Source organism: Oryctolagus cuniculus, chromosome 2 (assembly GCF_051225735.1).
Source record: "Oryctolagus cuniculus isolate XC-2025 breed Fujian yellow rabbit chromosome 2, ASM5122573v1, whole genome shotgun sequence".
Classification (NCBI taxonomy): Eukaryota; Metazoa; Chordata; class Mammalia; order Lagomorpha; family Leporidae; genus Oryctolagus; species Oryctolagus cuniculus.
In genome coordinates this window covers 194,326,501-194,344,283 of record NC_142868.1, presented here as the reverse complement: position 1 = coordinate 194,344,283, position 17,783 = coordinate 194,326,501, and the positions used below count along the sequence as shown (strand labels likewise).

Here is a 17,783-nt window from a genome sequence, read left to right as displayed (position 1 = left end):
AGTACGCTGCTCTCCAATCAGGAGCAAGTCCTACAGTTAATTGGTTGAACTGGAGGCAGCTGTGCGGAAGCTGTTTACTTCTCTCCCAGCGCCATATTGTGGGAGAGCAGATGCATAGAATAAGTCTTAATTCGAGTAACTCAGTCTAGTCCGGATTGCTCCCCACAGATCCCCCTTTCTTTTTATTTTTGGCGTTGATACGCGCCTGTCTTCGGTGTCCCGCGGCACACACTCTGCTCTACTTGCTAGAGTTGCCACAGGCTCTTACAAGTCCTATCAATCAGGAAAACCGAATCCGGGTCCTCTCTTCGCCATGTTGTGAGGAGGTTTTTAGGCGCTGATGCGTGCCTGTGTTCGGTGCCCTGCAGCGCATGCTCTGCTCTGCCTGCAGGGGACTTACAAGACCTATCAGGCAAACCGAATCCAAGCCTTCTCATTGCCTTATTGTGGGGGAGACTTATTAGTGTTGTAGGGAGGCCTTTTTATTTCTCTATTTCTCTATCTCCGGGCATTCCTATTTCTCCCATTTTACTTCTATCTTCAGCATTCCTATTTCTCTTTTACTTCTAAACTTCTGTTTCTCTTATCCCTGCGGCTTTCCGGCGCCCGCCCCGAGACTGCTTCTCGGCGGCTTCCCGGCTCTGAGCCGCTTCAGCCCGCGCTTCTCCGATCTGCGCGGCTTCCCGGCTTTGCACGGCTTCCCGGCGCCTCGCCCCTCGGCAGCTTCACGGCTCTGCGCGGCTTCCCGGCGCCTCGCCCCGCCGGCGGGTTCCCGGCTCTGCGCGCACGCTCCGCGGTCTCCACGCACTTCGCGCCCGCACCACGGCCTCGCACCAGCCACGCCCCGTGCTCTCTCTGCACGCGGCGGCTTCCGCGAATGTTTCCGCCACCACCGGCATTCAGTCCAAGTTCCCCGGACTAACCTGGCGAATTTCAACCTGGCGGCCCACGTCTCTGCCTCTGGTTCCAGATCTTCGCCTCTTGCTCCCCGGGGTGACTTGAAGAATTCCAAGGTGGCTTATATCTCCGCCTCGGCCTGCACTCGCGGCTTCATCCTCCCTAACGTTTTTCTCTAACCGGTATGTTTCCTTAAGTTTTCTTCCAACAATATTCTTCTCATTTCTCCTGGCCTCTCCCCACAGTCCGCGTCCGAGTCTGTTTGTTCTAGCTTTCACTTTTGCTTTCGACCTTAGAGATTTCTCCCAGCTTCCCCCTGTAGTCCGTATCTGAATCTATGCCTAGGCTTTCAATAGCTTCTTCCGGCACCCTTTTCGTCCGGCTTTTCCCTAGGCTGTTTGCTAGTCTCTCTCTCCGGTATTTTCCCAGTTCTTCCCGTTTCTTCCCTCTTAAGTTTGCTATCCGACCTAGGTTTCCTAATCCGAGTCATTTCTTCCCTCCTAAGTTTCATATCCGTCCTAAGTTTCCTATCCGAGTCACGGCACCATTATGTCGCTCCCCCTCTTCGTGGAGGAACGACACAGGACCCTGCGCTGTTCTTTCGTCTGCTCGGCCCTCCCCGGGTTTTCTGCTGGTTCTTCCCGGGTTGGCTACTATCCCTTCCACCTCCATGGAAGGGCAGTTCCCCCTGGCCGCATTCCCCACTTCCGCAGGGGAGCGGCACACCGCCGGCCGGCTTTCTCGGGGGCTGCACGGGTTCCCTTAGATGTTCCCCATAGATGTTCCTGGTGCATGCCGTCTCTCTCCTCCTTTATAGTCCTCCTCCGCCAATCCCAACTCGGCTGCCCACACGCCGAGTACGCTGCTCTCCAATCAGGAGCAAGTCCTACAGTTAATTGGTTGAACTGGAGGCAGCTGTGCGGAAGCTGTTTACTTCTCTCCCAGCGCCATATTGTGGGAGAGCAGATGCATAGAATAAGTCTTAATTCGAGTAACTCAGTCTAGTCCGGATTGCTCCCCACATTGATCCCCAATACATAATGGCAATCATTTATAGTTGAAAAGGACAAGTACATCTATGTTTATTGATCAAAATGGAATTCTTTTAAAAAATGTCAATCTGGATCTAAAAAATGTGCCTTTCTTAGTGGCAATGTTAGCTGCATGATCATCTCAAATACTCAGTTGAAAATTAAATCTGAGAGCAGTCGTTTAGCCTAGAAGTTAAAATGCCTTTAGGGATGCCCACATCCCATAATGGAGTGCCTGGGTTTGATTCTTGTCTCAGCTCTCCCTTCTAGTTTCCTGCTAATGCACACCCTATAAGGCAGCAAGCCATGGCTTAAATAGTTAGGATTCTGCCACCTAAATGGTATACATGAATTATCAGCTCCTGGCTTCAGCCTGGCCCAATCTGGCTTTTGCAGGAATTTAAGGAATGAAATCCTGAATAATCTCTCTCTCTCCATCTCTCTCTCTCTCTCTTTCCCTCTTTAGATCTGTCAAATAAATAAAGGTAAAAGAAAAGTAACACTAAAATATCTTTCATCCACATAATTCTTTGAATGGATTTGGAAATATGTCAATTTTCAAAGAATGTAAAAATTTCAATTACTTATTAAAATTATGACGTCCCTCTTATTAATTTATTTTTAAAGATTTATTTATTATTCACAGACAGAGTAACACAGAGCAAGACAAAGGTAGAGGGAGAGATAAAAGAGGCAGAGGCAGAGACAGAGAGACAGAAACATATCTTCCTGTCACTGATTCACTTCCGTGGTATCCACAACAACTCTCTTTACCTCTATCTCTCCTCTCTGACTTTCAAAGGAATGAAAATAAATAAATAAATAAATAACACTAAAAATAAACCAGATTGTCTATGTTTTATGAACATTAGTCATGTATATAGGGGAGGCTTTGGGTAGAGAGAATCACCAAGTTAAAGGAAACTGTGTTAAAATTCACAGGATCTGGGTTCCAATTCTACCCAGCATATGCCAGCTGTCTGAAATTACATAAATCATCTTACCAGAAAGGCAGCAGGTACTTGACTGTAGTATGTGGGTCCTCACCACCCACATGGGGGATCCAGGTTCAGTTTTGTGCTCCTGGTTTCACCCTAGCACAGACTGGAATATTATGGGCTTATTTGGGATGTTGAATTTCAGATCTCTGTCTTCGTTCATTTCTCTGCCTCTGTGCCTTTCAAATAAAATTAAAATGAATAAATAAATTAATTAATTAATTATTTAAAGAATATGGTATTTTAAATATCAGTCATATTATTTATTGAAATGAACATTATTTTCATAGATATGCTGTCTCATATTTATGTTATGTTGTTTATTTAAGTGTATATATTTGTAGTTAATTATTTCTAAACATATTTTTAAGTAAATAAAGTTATTTTCAATCTCTCATTCTATTTAACCTACCCTTGAAAATGTTATCGCAATCTACTTACCACTATTCATTTCATCCTCAATAGAACAATCTTTATGATGCATTGGTACATTATTTTCCTTACTTCATTGATCTGAAGCCCCATAGCTCAGTATAAAAGAAAATTTTTCTTGACCATGCTGAATATCAATTTCAGAATTAGGGAAAATTCATTAAAATAAAGTAAGTTTAAGAGGCTAAAGAAAAACTGCAAGTATTGCAAGCTGCCTGAATTCAAATCTAAGTTTTGCTACTTTGTACTTCTGTTGATTTGGAAAATGAGGAAAGAAAATAGTAATATGTAACAGAGACTTGGGAGGATTAAAGAAAAGTGTACATGCACAGTGTTTAAGTGCTCCTGGACTGAAAATCAGTCAGCATTCAGTAATCTCTGAGAATCACTAATAGCATTATCATCAAAATATAAAAATGCCTGTTTGCCTGGACTAATTCATAGTTCCTGCTTAAAAAACAGTTATGTCTTAGTTTTAGGAAAATGAAATTTGTGAGAAAGAAAATGTGATTGTAGCTGCAAAAACATCCATAGAACAGATCATAGAACAGGCCTTGTACACAGCAGGTGCCTGGTGAATGGTTCTTTCATCAATGACTGGTGGAACACCCAATGGCACCTTCAAGAAAGGTGAATAGTTTTGCTAATGTCCATGTCCTCATTTGAGCTTGTCCACATCCCATCACATTAGGAAGTAGGATACAGTAACATAATTTAAAAGGAGTAAATGGGAGGGATAGTGACACCATCTGGGTTGGATCTTTTTTCCTGTTGTAATTTGAATGACACAACACTTACTACTCATTGATATCCTTCTAATTTTCATTTTCCGATATTAAGATTTGGCTACTGCTTTGGTTTAAATTTGATTTCACCCTGCTAAAACTCATGCTTTAGTTCCCATTGGAAAATATTAACAGAGTAGAAATTTCCAACTGTTTAGAGACGAAGCCTTTGGGAGGTGATTATGATTAGATGAAGTCATTGGAGTGGAGCTGCATGGTTGAAAACTAGTGGCTGTGTAAGAAGAGAGAGGAGAGGTGAGTGGCAATGGTAGCAGCAGGCAGGAGAGCACAGTTGATAAACAGCTGTGCCTCTCATCTCCATCCATATCACTCTGACCCCTGAGGACACTGCCAGCAAAAAGCCATCACATGACGCACCTTGAACCTAGAGAACTGTGAACCAAAATAAATCTCTTTTCTTTAAAACTTATCTGGTCTGTGGTACAGTGTTATTAGCAGCAGAAAACACATGAATACAGCTACATCTATTCTTCTTTGATGCTTGTTACACTTGAATTGTTTTATTCATCTTTTGTGATGCTCAACAAATATAACCCAACCCAGGAAATCTCAGTTTCTGAAGTGTCTCTCTCCTGAGCTTATTTCCACTTTAGTCATTAATCTGCTGTATTGCAATTAAGTACACAGCTCTAATTTTAGTGAGAGCAACGTGGGGTAGGCAAAATTAAAAAGACTATGTTAAACTATTTTTTATTTCATGTGAAAAAGCATAAATATTCCAAATATTAAAATTAATTGGTGGCTCATAAAATATTACTATTCTGAGTTTATATTATTTTTAAATGTTCTGCAGTTTTGTAAATTTGTTAAAACTGCAAGAGCACATTTGTTGGCCTATCACGTTTTTGAAACTTTGGTTTTTGAATCTCAAGTATGCAGTAGGAGTTTTGTATCTTCAGTTTTATTTGTGGCCACTTTGTAGATTCATTAATCTGAATTAAACTGCTGATTTGAGAAAATGCTTCATTGGAGACTTCTATCTCGCCTCTGGTAGGGATTTTAATTAGAATAACCTTTCCTAGCATTTTTAGATTAATAACTGCAAGCTGATAATGTATTCACTATACACAGAACACTTGTCAGTAGAGTTCACAGAGTGAGTAACAGGCCATGCACGCCTCTTGCCCTTTGCACTGATTTGTGGAATACAGTTGGGCCCACCTCCTCATTACTTCCCAGGAGCCAACTGCATCCTGTCTAAAAATGTCTTCCTGATCTTGATTTTAACAAGTAAACTTGTTTTAAATACATCTTCTCTCCCCATTATTCTTTCAGTTGATCTTTAAAATTTCTCTTCTGTCATAGTTATAAAATGTCATCAAATATGGTTTATCTCTTCCCATAAGTATCATTAATTATAATAAATAATTTTTATAGTTTCTACTTTTCCATGTACTTACTAATCCACTAGCACTTAAGTCTCTACTTATTTATAGAAAAATATTTTTAGACAATTTGCCTATACTCATTATCTGTGTGTTTTAATTGTTTTTGTTATGTGTATATATATGTATATATATCATAACCTTTTTCTTTTTAAGCATTGTGAGGACACAGCTCAGTGGCATGCTCAGTGGCATGTTGAGTTCACAATGTCGTGCAAACATCCTCTCCATCTATTTCAAAACTTTCTCATTGCCTCTAACAGAGACTGCTCCCTGTTAGCAATAACTCTTCTTCCCAATGCCCACTATTCTCAAATATTTTGCTGGTTATAACTAGTTCACATAGTCAGAATCAGACAGTAGTTATCCTTTTATGTCAGAGTCCTTTCTCTTAGCAAAACATATCCATAGTTCATCCATATAGTAGCATGAATTCTTCCTTTCTACATGTGAATGTTTCTTACCATGTACACAATCTATCATGCTTATCCAATAATCTGCTGATGGACATCCAGATTGTTTCAAATTGTCTGCATGCTTTTCCTCTGAATATTGTTCTTAACCGTCTCCAGTCAAGCTGTTGTTTCCAACAGCCCAAGGAAGCTGATGTTTCCAAAAGGCTCACAGTTGCCATTTAGTAAAATAGAATAATTACCTAGCACCTACATCTCATTTGACCTGCCATTCACATTTCATACAAATGGCCACATTTATATGTATGAAGTACTTTTCCACTAGATTATAAAACATCATGAAACAGATAGCTATAGTATAAAAAGTTAGCTATTCAGGTCATCTTTAGATCACGTGTCCAAACCTTGTAGGAAAGGTGGATGGAATTCTAATACTCTCAAACTATTACATGGCTCAGTATCACCTGAGTAAGATGCACAAAGTTAGACTGACGGATATCCAAGGAACTTTGGAATTTTGTTTGGAACAGGAAAGATGGGACTGATGCTAAACAGACAACTAACAGTGTCCATCATATGTCTAAAAACATCCATGAAATACTTTGTAAAATCGCTTTTATATTAGATATTGATACTAACATCTAAGAAATGTACTTCTATATTCATTTAAACATGAAATCAGTAGAAAAAAGTAGATTATTTTCTAAATTTTCCATTTGAAAGATAAACATAATAAGAAAAAATCGCTCCATTCTTTCCTTTACAAAGCATTACACTTTTATTGTTCAAAGTCATTTCTTGAAGCGCATTTCTAAACAGAGTCCATCTGTATTTGGCTCCATGATGGTTACACATAAGATTTAATAGGTAGCCATACAAAGAAATTCCACAGGCGGTAAGCAGTAGTCCAAGTAGCCTGCTGTTCAAAAGACTATCAATTGAGTGAGTTGAGCTGATCTTCTTCTCCCCAAATGTTCATTAAATTTGCAATATTGCTGTGGGGCAGTGAAACATATTGCTGTTCCCAGATAGCTGGGATGTTGCATCTCAGCATATTGCAATCAGTTTGATATAATCACCAGGAAACATGGCATTACTTTATTATATTTCAGACCACTCACTTGCCAGAACATCTGCCTAATTGATCTACTGTATACCTGATCCTTGGGTCTCTCATATTAGGTCACAGACAAATGTTTTTCTACTATTGGCTTTGCAAATACATGATGATGCAGATATGATAGCCATGTCCTACACCTGAATTCATACTCTGTGCAGGTATTTTTACTTCTCTTCCCTTATGTAAACACCAGACTCTTCTTAAGTTTTAATTTTTCAGAAATCATCTTTCCTCTGTATTTCCAAATGATTTAATTTTATGCCTATTATCCCATATTTTCTGGGATTATTTGGTATAATAGGCCTTTCTTAATTCTGAATATCATACTTTTCATTAATTATAAATTTGTATGCAGTTTAAGAAGAAATATAGGAAGATTATTTATATTGTCTAATTTTCTCTAATTATAGAAAGGTGGCAATTTGCAAAACAATAGTGCATTATCACCATGATCTTGACATTGTTAAAAAACCATTGAGATAATTCAAATTTAAAAAATTTTTCTCATAATATATATGTGTGTGCATATGGGCATTAAATTAAATATTTCACTGTTCTCTATTATAGTATAAATAACAAACAGTACCGATACTACAGAAACTTCTTGTTGATCTATGATAAACATGTTCACATATCACCAGTTCTTCATTTACCATCATTAATGCTTCCCACAAATTTATCCTGCATTTCTGAACTTTCATCATAAATGAAGCATGCAAGTAAGAGGGGACTTCAAAGGAATCATGGAAAATATTATCTTTTAATTGTATTTATAAAAGAGCATTTTAAAGGTTGCATGCATCCTACCCTTTGGGCTAGTTGTTTTTCACTTAGTCAGTTCTCTGGAGGTTTATCAATTAGTTCTTTTTGTAGTTGTTGTTGAGTAGTGTTCCATAGAGTGTATGAGGACTCTTCAAAAAATTGAAAAGAAATTTGTCCATTATGAAAATCTTTGCATAGATTTCAGATTTTTCGTAACAGATTAAGCATGTTTTAAATCCATTTTTCTACAGACCTTGTGAAGTACCTTGACATGCACTGCCATTTATTTAACTATCCATCTGTTGAAAGACATCTGGTTTGATTGTAGGATTAGAACATTGTGAATTATCACTACTAATATTTTTTGTTTAGGCTTTGGTACAAAAACTTTTCCCCCTTTTTGGGAAAACATCAGAAGAATGCAAATGCTAGGTTAAATGATGGCTGCATAGGTATTTTTATCAGAAAGCTCCAAAGTATTTTCCACAGTGCCCATTTTATATTCCTACAAGAAATATATGGGAGATACTGTGGTGTAGCAGGTAAAGCCGTAGTCTGCAGTGCCAGCATCCCATATAGTCACTAGTTTGAGTCCCAGTTGCTCCACTTCTGATCCAGCTCTCTTCTATGGTCTGGGAAAGCAGTAAAAGATGGTCCAACATCCTTGGGCCCCTAAACCCGTGTGGGAGATTTGAAGAAGCTCCTGGCTCCTGGTTTCTGATTGGCCCTGCTTCAATGGTTATGAATATTTGGGGAGTGAACCATCAGATGGAAGACCTCTCTCTCTCTGCCTCTGCCACTCTGTAACTCTGTCTTGCAAATAAATAAATAAATCATTAAAAAAAAAAGAAATATACAGGAGATCCAGTTTCTCCACACATATAGTAAAGTTTGGTATTGCTCCTACCTTGGATTTTAAAAAAAATTATTTGCTCTAAAAATAGTGTAGTAATGTATTCTGTTGCTTGAATTTGGATTTTCTTGGTGGATCATGATGTCGCGCATTTTGGCCCATGTTCAAACATATGTTGAGGTCAGGAAGTGTTCTGGATTCTAGTCCTTTACTAAATATGTAATTAAAAAATTTCTCCAATGTGCAGCTTTTCAATATATCCATTATGAATTTTCACTAACCAAAAATTTTTCTTTTTCTTTTAATACATTACATTTTTATGTCAAGTCTAAAAAATTGTTGTCTCACTTCAGAGCATGAAGATGTTTCCTATTATATTTAATAAGGTTTATGATTTTAAATTTAAGGCTGTGATCTATTTGGTTTAGTTTTTGTATAATATATGAAATTTAGCTTAAATTCTCTTTTGTTCATTATTTCTAATTTCCATAGCATTTTATTTTGTTATGCTATTCTTCAATTTAGCTGTTTTTCCATCTTTGTCAAACAAATCAGATAAATGTGTTTGCGTGCATCTTACTCTGTGTTGTCTAATCTCTATCACTGGTTTACATGTCTACTCCAACTCCAAAAATCACAGAGTCTCTAGATTAATGTACACAGATTCTAAATCTTGAGAAGAGGTGCACTAATCCAAGTCATTATATTCTTCCTTTGAAATTAATCTAGTTCCATAGATTTTTCATATGCATTTTAGACTGGAATTATATTAAGCATGCATATTGATTTAGAGAACACTGAGATCAATGCTATCTTGAGTTTTCCAATCCATAAACACAATGTCTCTCAACTAACTTATGCATTCTTTTTCATTTCATTCATTAGCACTTTATTGTTTCTAGCATAAGAGTCCTGTTCAACGTTGTTGGATTTATAAATAAATATTTAGTTTTAGTATTGTGCTTTAAATTCAAAGTCCACTGGTTCACTCTAATATAAAGACAGACAAATTGACTGTTGAGTGCTTGCCTTGCACCCTGTCACCTTCCTGGGATCACTTATATGTTGTTTGTTTCCAACCTCCTCCCCTTTGGATTGCCTAGGGGTTTTCTAAATAGATAAGCATGGTACCAACAAACAGGCAACATTTACTTTTTCCTTTACCACTTGGGTGTTTTTTATTTCCTTTGCCTTCATTACGGCCTGGTTGGGATTTCTGGGCCTTTGTTGAAAAACGGTAGTAAGGGTGGCCATCCTTATCTTGTTCTCAATTTGAGGAAGGAGTTCAAAATTATATTTCATCATTTGGTGTCAGCTGAGATGCTCAATCAATTTGAGTAAATCCCCCTGTGAGCCTAACTTTCTGAGTATTTACCATAAGTGAGTTCTTATTTTTATCAATTATTGTGTGGCTCAACTGATATGATCATGTGAACTGTATTCCTTACCCAATTCATACAGTTTACTTAAATGCTTGATTTTATAATGTTAGCCTGTAATAAATACATTTGGTCATATGTTTTATTCTGCTTATGCACATACTACAGAGTTCCATTTCATATTTTGCTAAGATATTTATTTTAATATTTATATAGGATACCTACCTGCAGGTTTCATTTTTTTGGTACACTCTGGCTTGGGTATTAGTTAAATATTTCATAGAAAGAGTTGTGAAGTAGTCACTCCTTTTCTGTTTTCTGGTAGAATCTACATAGAATTGATGCCAATTCTTCTGGAAATGTTGGGTAGTGTTAATGTCCTGAAGTCTAGTGAAATTATACAGACATGGAAATCTATTTTTCAGGAAATTTTAATGAAAAGTTCAATTGCTGTGATTACTATATCACTATGTAGATAACCTATTTTATCTTGGTGAGTTTTTAAAATAAAGATATATTTTATTTATTTGAAAAATAGAGTGACAAAGAGAGAGGGAGGAACAAAGAGAAAGAGAGCTTCCATCTGCTGGTTCACTCCCTAAATGGCCAGATTTTCAAGTCAGGGCCAGGCCTAAGCCTGAAGCCAGGAGCCAGGAAATCTATCCAGCTCACACGTTTGTGGCAGGGGTCCAAATGCTTAGGCCATTTTTAGGCTTTCCTAGTGAGATTAGCAGGGAGCTGGATCAGAAGTTGAGCAACCGGTCTTGAGCTACTGTTTTAAAATGAGATTCTAGAACCACAGGCAGCGGCTGAACATGATGTGCTACAAATTCTGACCCTTCATGGTAAATTTTTCATGGAATTATATTTTCAAAGGATTGGTCCATTTATTTAAAGATGTTTAATTTGTTGCCATGAATTAATTCATATCGCCCTATATATTTTTGGTGACCACAGTATCTAGAATGATATCCAGACCTTCATTCCTAATATGGATATGGATATATGGATATATATGGATATATATATGTGTGTGTATATATATATATATATATATATATGTATATATCCTCTTTGGTTGTTTTGGTTTAGTCTCGCTACAAGCTTATCAACTTTGTTGATGCTTTTCAGTGAAACAGACTTTAACAATTTTCTTTGGCTTTTTCTGCTTTCAGTTTAATCAATTTCTATTCAGATATTTATTATTCATTTTATTATTTACTCTCGCATTGATCATATTTTGCTCTTTTGTGTCTAGCTTCATTAACTAGAAGCTTATGTTACTAATTAGGTATTTTTGATAATTCCTAACATAAGCATGTGTTTTTTAAAATACGTATTTGTTTATTTGGAAGGAAGAGTTATAAAGATTGAGGGAGAGACAGAGGGGTGTGGAGAGATAGAGAGATATTGATTTTCCATCCACTAGTTCACTCTCCAAATGACCAAAATGACCAGGGCTAAAGACTGGAGCCAGGAGTTTCTGCCAGGTCTCCCATGTGAGTGGTAGGGGCCCAAGAACTTGGGACATCTTACCCTATTTTGCCAGGCACTTAGCAATGAGTTGGATTGGATGGGGAACAGCTGGGACATGAAGCAATGCCTATATGGGTTGTTCATGTTGCCACTCCACAACGCCAGCCCAGAGCATGCATTGTTATCATGTTCTCTCCAATCGTGCCTTTAGCTGTATCACACATATTTTGATATGTTATACTTTTGTGATCATCCACTTTGATATATGTATCTTTAAATATACTGAGATACTTGCTTGATGCCTGAATTATTTAATTTGTTAATTTATTTGAAAGGCAGAGATAAGACAAAGAGACTGAGAGAGAAGAGTTCCCATACATCAGCTCACACTACAAGTTCCATTAATGACCAGGTGGAGAGATAGAAAATTAGGAGCTGCAAATTCATCTTAAATCCTCCATACAAATGCAAGAAACTCAGCTATTCGAGCCAACACCTCGGCCTCCAGAGTTCTGCCCCAGTTCAAATATGGAAAGAAGAGTAGGAGCCAGGAACTTAACCCAGGAACTTCACGATGTGTTGTTGTCATCCTAACACATGTCTTACTAACTAGGCAAAATCTTCAGCCTGAATCTTGGATTATTTGGACGTGTAGTATTTATTACATGTTCAGACATTCCTCTTGCTTTTTTGTTCTTGTTTTCTTCTTTGATATCATTAAGATTAGGCAACACACTTCATATTTATTTTTTTGAAATTTTGTGTGTATATAGCCTATTTTGGTGAGTGCTCCTTGATAGGCAAATGTGTATTCTACTATCACAAATTGGGTGTTCTCTGTGTGTGAGTTAGTCCCTTTAGTTAAAGGGGATGCTCAGGCTGGCTCCACGGCTCAATAGGCTAATCCTCCGCCTGTGGCGCCGGAACACCGGGTTCTAGTCCCAGTCTGGGCGCCAGATTCTGTCCCCATTGCCCCTCTTCCAGGCCAACCCTGTGCTATGGCCCGGGAGTGCAGTGGAGGATGGCCCAAGTGCTTGGGCCCTGCACCCCATGGGAGACCAGGAGAAGCACCTGGCTCCTGCCTTCGGTTCAGCACGGTGCGCTGGCTGCAGTGCGCCAGCCACGGCGGCCATTGGAGGGTGAACCAATGGCAAAAGGAAGACCTTTCTGTCTCTCTCACTATCCACTCTGCCTGTCAAAAAAAAAAAAAAATAAGTAAATGAAATAAAGGGGTTGTTCAGATATTCTAGTGTCTTGCAAATTTTCTAATAGTTTCATCAGTTATTGTAAATGCAGTGTTGAATTCTGCAGCTATTATTGTCAATTGCTTATTTCAATTTTTTGTTTCGTGTATACTGTAAATATTATTTGAACACATTCTGAAATTTGTCTAGATGTTTCACTTATGGTTGAAAGTTCAGTCCTGTCCCAGGTGCTGAATCAAAATAATGAGAACAAGGTGCGAGAGTCAAGCGAAAATTTAATCTTTTAATAGGAGTCAATGCTAGTAGACTTTCGGGGCTCCAGAACTACCATCCTACCCAGTGAGGATTTTAAGGAGCTGAAGAGAAGAGGCTGACTTCACAAACAGCAGGAAGAAAAGTGAATCTTTAGGATAACTGTGATGATAAGGGCCCTGACCAGTCGACCCCACCAAACTTGCCACAAAATTGATACTCAGTCTTTTTTTAAAAATATTTTATTTATTTCATTTGATAGTTAGTGTTACAGACAGTGAAAGGGAAAGGGAGAGGGATAGGGAGAGGGAGAGAGAGAGAGAGAGGTCTTCCTTCTGTTGGTTCACTCTCCAAATAGCCACGCCGGCCAGAGCTGCAGCGATCTGAAGCCAGAAGCAGGTGCTTCTTCCTGGTCTCCCACGTGGGTACAGGGGCCCAAGGACTTAGGCCATTTTCTACTGCTTTCTCAGGTCATAGCAGAGAGCTGGACTGGAAATGGAGCAGCCGGGACTAGAACTGGTGCCCACATGGGATGCTGCTGCCACAGGTGGATGATTAACCTACTGCACCACAACACCAACCCCAGATATTAAGTCTTTGAGAAGGGCTGCAGGTAGAGAGATTAAGCCTATTTAACTTGGGACTTGGGTCCTCTGCTCTGGCTCCCTGTAAGAACGTCGACATAAGGATTAAAGTATTCTCAGGGTATGAGTGAAAACAGAATGGCAACAATTTGGCTTTAAAGCATAATATAACACAGTGCTTTTCAAAAGTGGCCTAAAAACATCATTTGTCTAGAGTCAATGAGAGTAAATCTGTACACTGTGGGAACTTTTCATCTTGCATTTGATTATGGCAAGAAACAACTCCTGAAGTTTTTATATTACCTTGTACCTGGATGCAGGCTGATCCACTTATCATCACACAATACTTGATTTAAATCTTTGATTTTAGCTGGCACCCGCAGTGCCTGATTTAATAGGAGAGCCAAGCTTTAGTTCCACGGGCTCTGATTACAATTAATGGTTAATTTTAGAGTTATTTTCAATGTTAGTATCCTTGATTAACCTGAAATGGCTGGAGCTCCTACTGGTCTTTGATGGAGCTCCTTGAGTGAGCGGAGGGGGTTCCTCTGCAAGAGGGAGGGGTGCACTTCAAGACCTCTTCAAGTCTATTTGGCTGATGGAATGTTCTCTATGACCCAGAAAGGATAATCTCAGTCTGCTGAAGACAAAGCGGCTTCCACAACCTCCTGGGTGGCCTGCTGCAACTGGATCTTGCCTGCTGACTCTGCTCCAGCCCAGCCCAAAGCAAGAATCTCAGACCAGGTGGACAAGGAGAGAAAACACCCTGGTGGGATCTTCAGGGATTACTCTTCGCTCTGGAGAAATAGGAGCCAATCTGAAAGGGATCAGATGCTATGTCAGGGTGGGGAAACCTCAGGTAAGGGAGAATCTTGCTCTGTAGGGAGATAGAACACAAGACTTGTTGATTCGGTGCTGTCACTCAAAGCCTGGGCTCCCACACAACTCTCCTGCTTGTGGACCATCTCCGTTATTTGCCTTTTGCACTATTGTCAGTTGCGCATGGGAGTGGAAGCAAAGACAAATGGCTTCAAGCTTTTTTATCCAAGCCATGTCTCCTCCAGTTATTTTTAACCATGTTTTCCTGATATCAATAATTATTTTTTTAAATCTTGCTTATAATTGCGTCATTTCTATTCCCATAAACTCTATGAAGGTAATTTCACATTTACACAAACACTTTGTCTACAATTTACACAGAGGTGATATTCCATTAAAATTAAATGAAATTGAAAAGGATCAATCACACACAGTATTCTTATTTAGAATAAAACATAAATTGTACATATTACTGTATTGGCCTTTCATTCAACTTCAACCTTTTTGGTATCTATAGTGATAAATATAAATGCTTATGATACTCAGTAGAATCCATTTAAATCTATCAGAAAAGATCAAATCAACTTGTTTCATACATTCTAATTTTCAAGGGGAAATTCTATAAATTTCTATGAATATATGGTTATATCTATACAAATATGTTATGATTTAAAACATCCTACATACCTTCTCTAATTTTTAGTACTTTGCAATGTTCCTTTTAATTCCTTTAGTGATATTAGGGGAAGAAGCAGGCATTTAACTAAGAAATCTATGGTTCTGTCCAATTCTGTTATTTTATTGTGTTTAGCCAGTGGCTGGTAAATTTAACTACCACTCTTTTAAAATAGCTAATCTCATGTTATCAACAAGATGATTTCTTCTGGAGTATTGTAAGTCAAACAGGGGGAGAGAAGCAACAACAGGAAAATTAAAGGACAGTTATGTGATTAACATCAAAATTAAAAGAAACAAACATTTTTAAGTGAGATATACTACTCAGTGAATCCTCTGGTTATGCCATCAAAATCTTCAGGATTTTGATGATAAAACATTACAGCCCAAATAGAGTAAACAAACAAAATATAGAGGATATTATACTTCCACTACAAAAAGAGATCAATATTTTTCTTAAAAAAGTTTCATCTAGCAACATTTTTCCATACATAAGACGTCTGTTAGAATTTCTTTTTTACTACCCTCCAGGCTTCGTGTTGTATTAAATTCCCACAATGCATTGTTAGAGACAACTTTGTGGATGCACTTTATGTATAGTGAGTCCAGTAAAAGCAGAAAGAATAAATCTAGAAATAAAACTTCCCTTGAAATTTGACAAGAGGGCCTGGGTTCTGCTGCAAGGATGTGGCTGTACCTCTCCTTGTCTGATTCACAAGGAGTGTTCAGGACTGAAGATCCCTTCCAAAGTGCCATCTTACTTTTATCTTTTCCCAAGAAGCTTCAGAGTAACCTGCAAGTGTGTCAGTGAGTCCAGGAAGCACCAAGCTTCAAATAGTCTCTCTAAAGTCCTTTAAACTACAAACATGGCATTTTTATCGCATTCCAAAATGACTTATAGTCCTGACAATACTGTTTAAAGATGTAGCTTGAATCAAATTATTTGTAAGTTATCCATTTAGGTGATGACAATTATGTCTTGTTTTGTTTCACTCATTTGATTTCTTAAAATTAATTACAGTTTTCTTTATATATTACTTGACTACAGATTTTTAAATCTAAGTCATGGCATTAAAACTCTTTCCTATATTTATCATAAATTTATCAAATTTCCATAAGTAAAAACCTAATTCTACTTATTTGCTCCATTTAGAAGCAATACTTATAATTACCAGCTTTTTAAAAAGAAAGAAAAGACAATTATACTAACTCATTTTGCTATTTGGTAGATTCACTTATATATTCAGTATCACATAATTAATTTAAGTGCCTCAAATAGCTTTAGTGTTTTATGATCTGAGATACTACTTTCATCTAAATAGACATTGATTTATAAGAAAGTATTGAAAAGAATTGGAAACAAATAATAATTTTTAAAAATATACCTGCCGTGAATGAACAAAGTTCACTCCTGCCCCTTCTCAATGTTTACTGCATTGTAAAATGAATTGGTAATAACCCTGAATCCTTTGAGCTACATAGGCATAAGCAAAGGTTGTGTTTATATTTTGTACAAGTTCACTCACGTCTGTACTGTTGTGATTATCCTGCCCTAAGGCAGTGTCTTTTATTAACTTATGCTCAAACAGGGGGAACTGACAATTCTGATGGAAGTTGATACTGTACGGCTGCATAATGTTAAACGTAAGTGGCCACATAGACACTCGCTAGCTGATATATTCATGATCACGTCTGCAAGTTGATGGGGATACAAGGGTACTTCAAAAAGTTTACGGAATGATGAAACTAATAGATAAGTTTGTTTTGGTGTTCAAAAAGCTTTGGAATCCATGTGCAATGTTTTCATAATACAAATCTTTTATGAACTTTTTTGGGGCCTCTTATAGAAATTGTACACAAGCCAATGAATAATTTGGAGTACTTAGAAATTCAACTCCTGAATTAGAGCAACAAATGATTGAGGCTTTCAGAACTTTTCTGACCTGTGGTCTATTCTGGTGGCTATATTATAAATCAGATGATATATTGCTTATGTGTTCATCTCAATTTTCTGGCAATCTTTAGTTCCAAGTTGAACTCAACCTTATTATGTATTTATGATCCTACGGATATCTGCAAGAAATATCTAAATATATATATATATATATGTGTGTGTGTATAAATATATAAATAGAAATATATATTAATTATCACATTATGCTGACCATTCTAAAATTCCAGATGACAGCAGTAAAATTTTTCCTAAGTAAAATCACTATCTTTTTTTTTTAACTTTTATTTAATGAATATAAATTTCCAAAGTACGATTTATGGATCACAATGGCTTCCCCCCCATACCGTCCCTCCCACCCACAACCCTCCCCTTTCCCACTCCCTCTCCCCTTCCATTCACATCAAGATTCATTTTCGATTATCTTAATATACAGAAGATCAGCTTAGTATACATTAAGTAAGGATTTCAACAGTTTGCTCCCACACAGAAACATAAAGTGAAAAATAATAGATGATTTTTTTTAAATGATGATGAAATCAGATCAGACCTATTGTCATGTTTAATCCCAGTGAGAGTCAAGTTGGGAGTTGATAATTTCTTTCTTTTTTTTTTTTTTTTTTTTTTTTTTTTTTTTACAGAGGATCAGTTTAGTATGCATTAAGTAAAGATTTCAACAGTTTGCACCCCCATAGAAACACAAAGTGAAATATATTGTTTGAGTACTCGTTATAGCATTAAATCT

General features: G+C 37.6%; 1 long non-coding RNA gene across 1 annotated transcript; it reads left to right on the top strand.

Annotated features, from left to right (window-relative positions):
* The first annotated feature begins 4 nt into the window (after positions 1–4).
* On the top strand, positions 5–17,297 carry LOC149128194 (uncharacterized). The gene is made up of 2 exons (XR_016230582.1): positions 5–1,079; positions 14,215–17,297. It is a non-coding gene; the product is annotated as an uncharacterized LOC149128194 (long non-coding RNA).
* Positions 17,298–17,783: the final 486 nt, after the last annotated feature.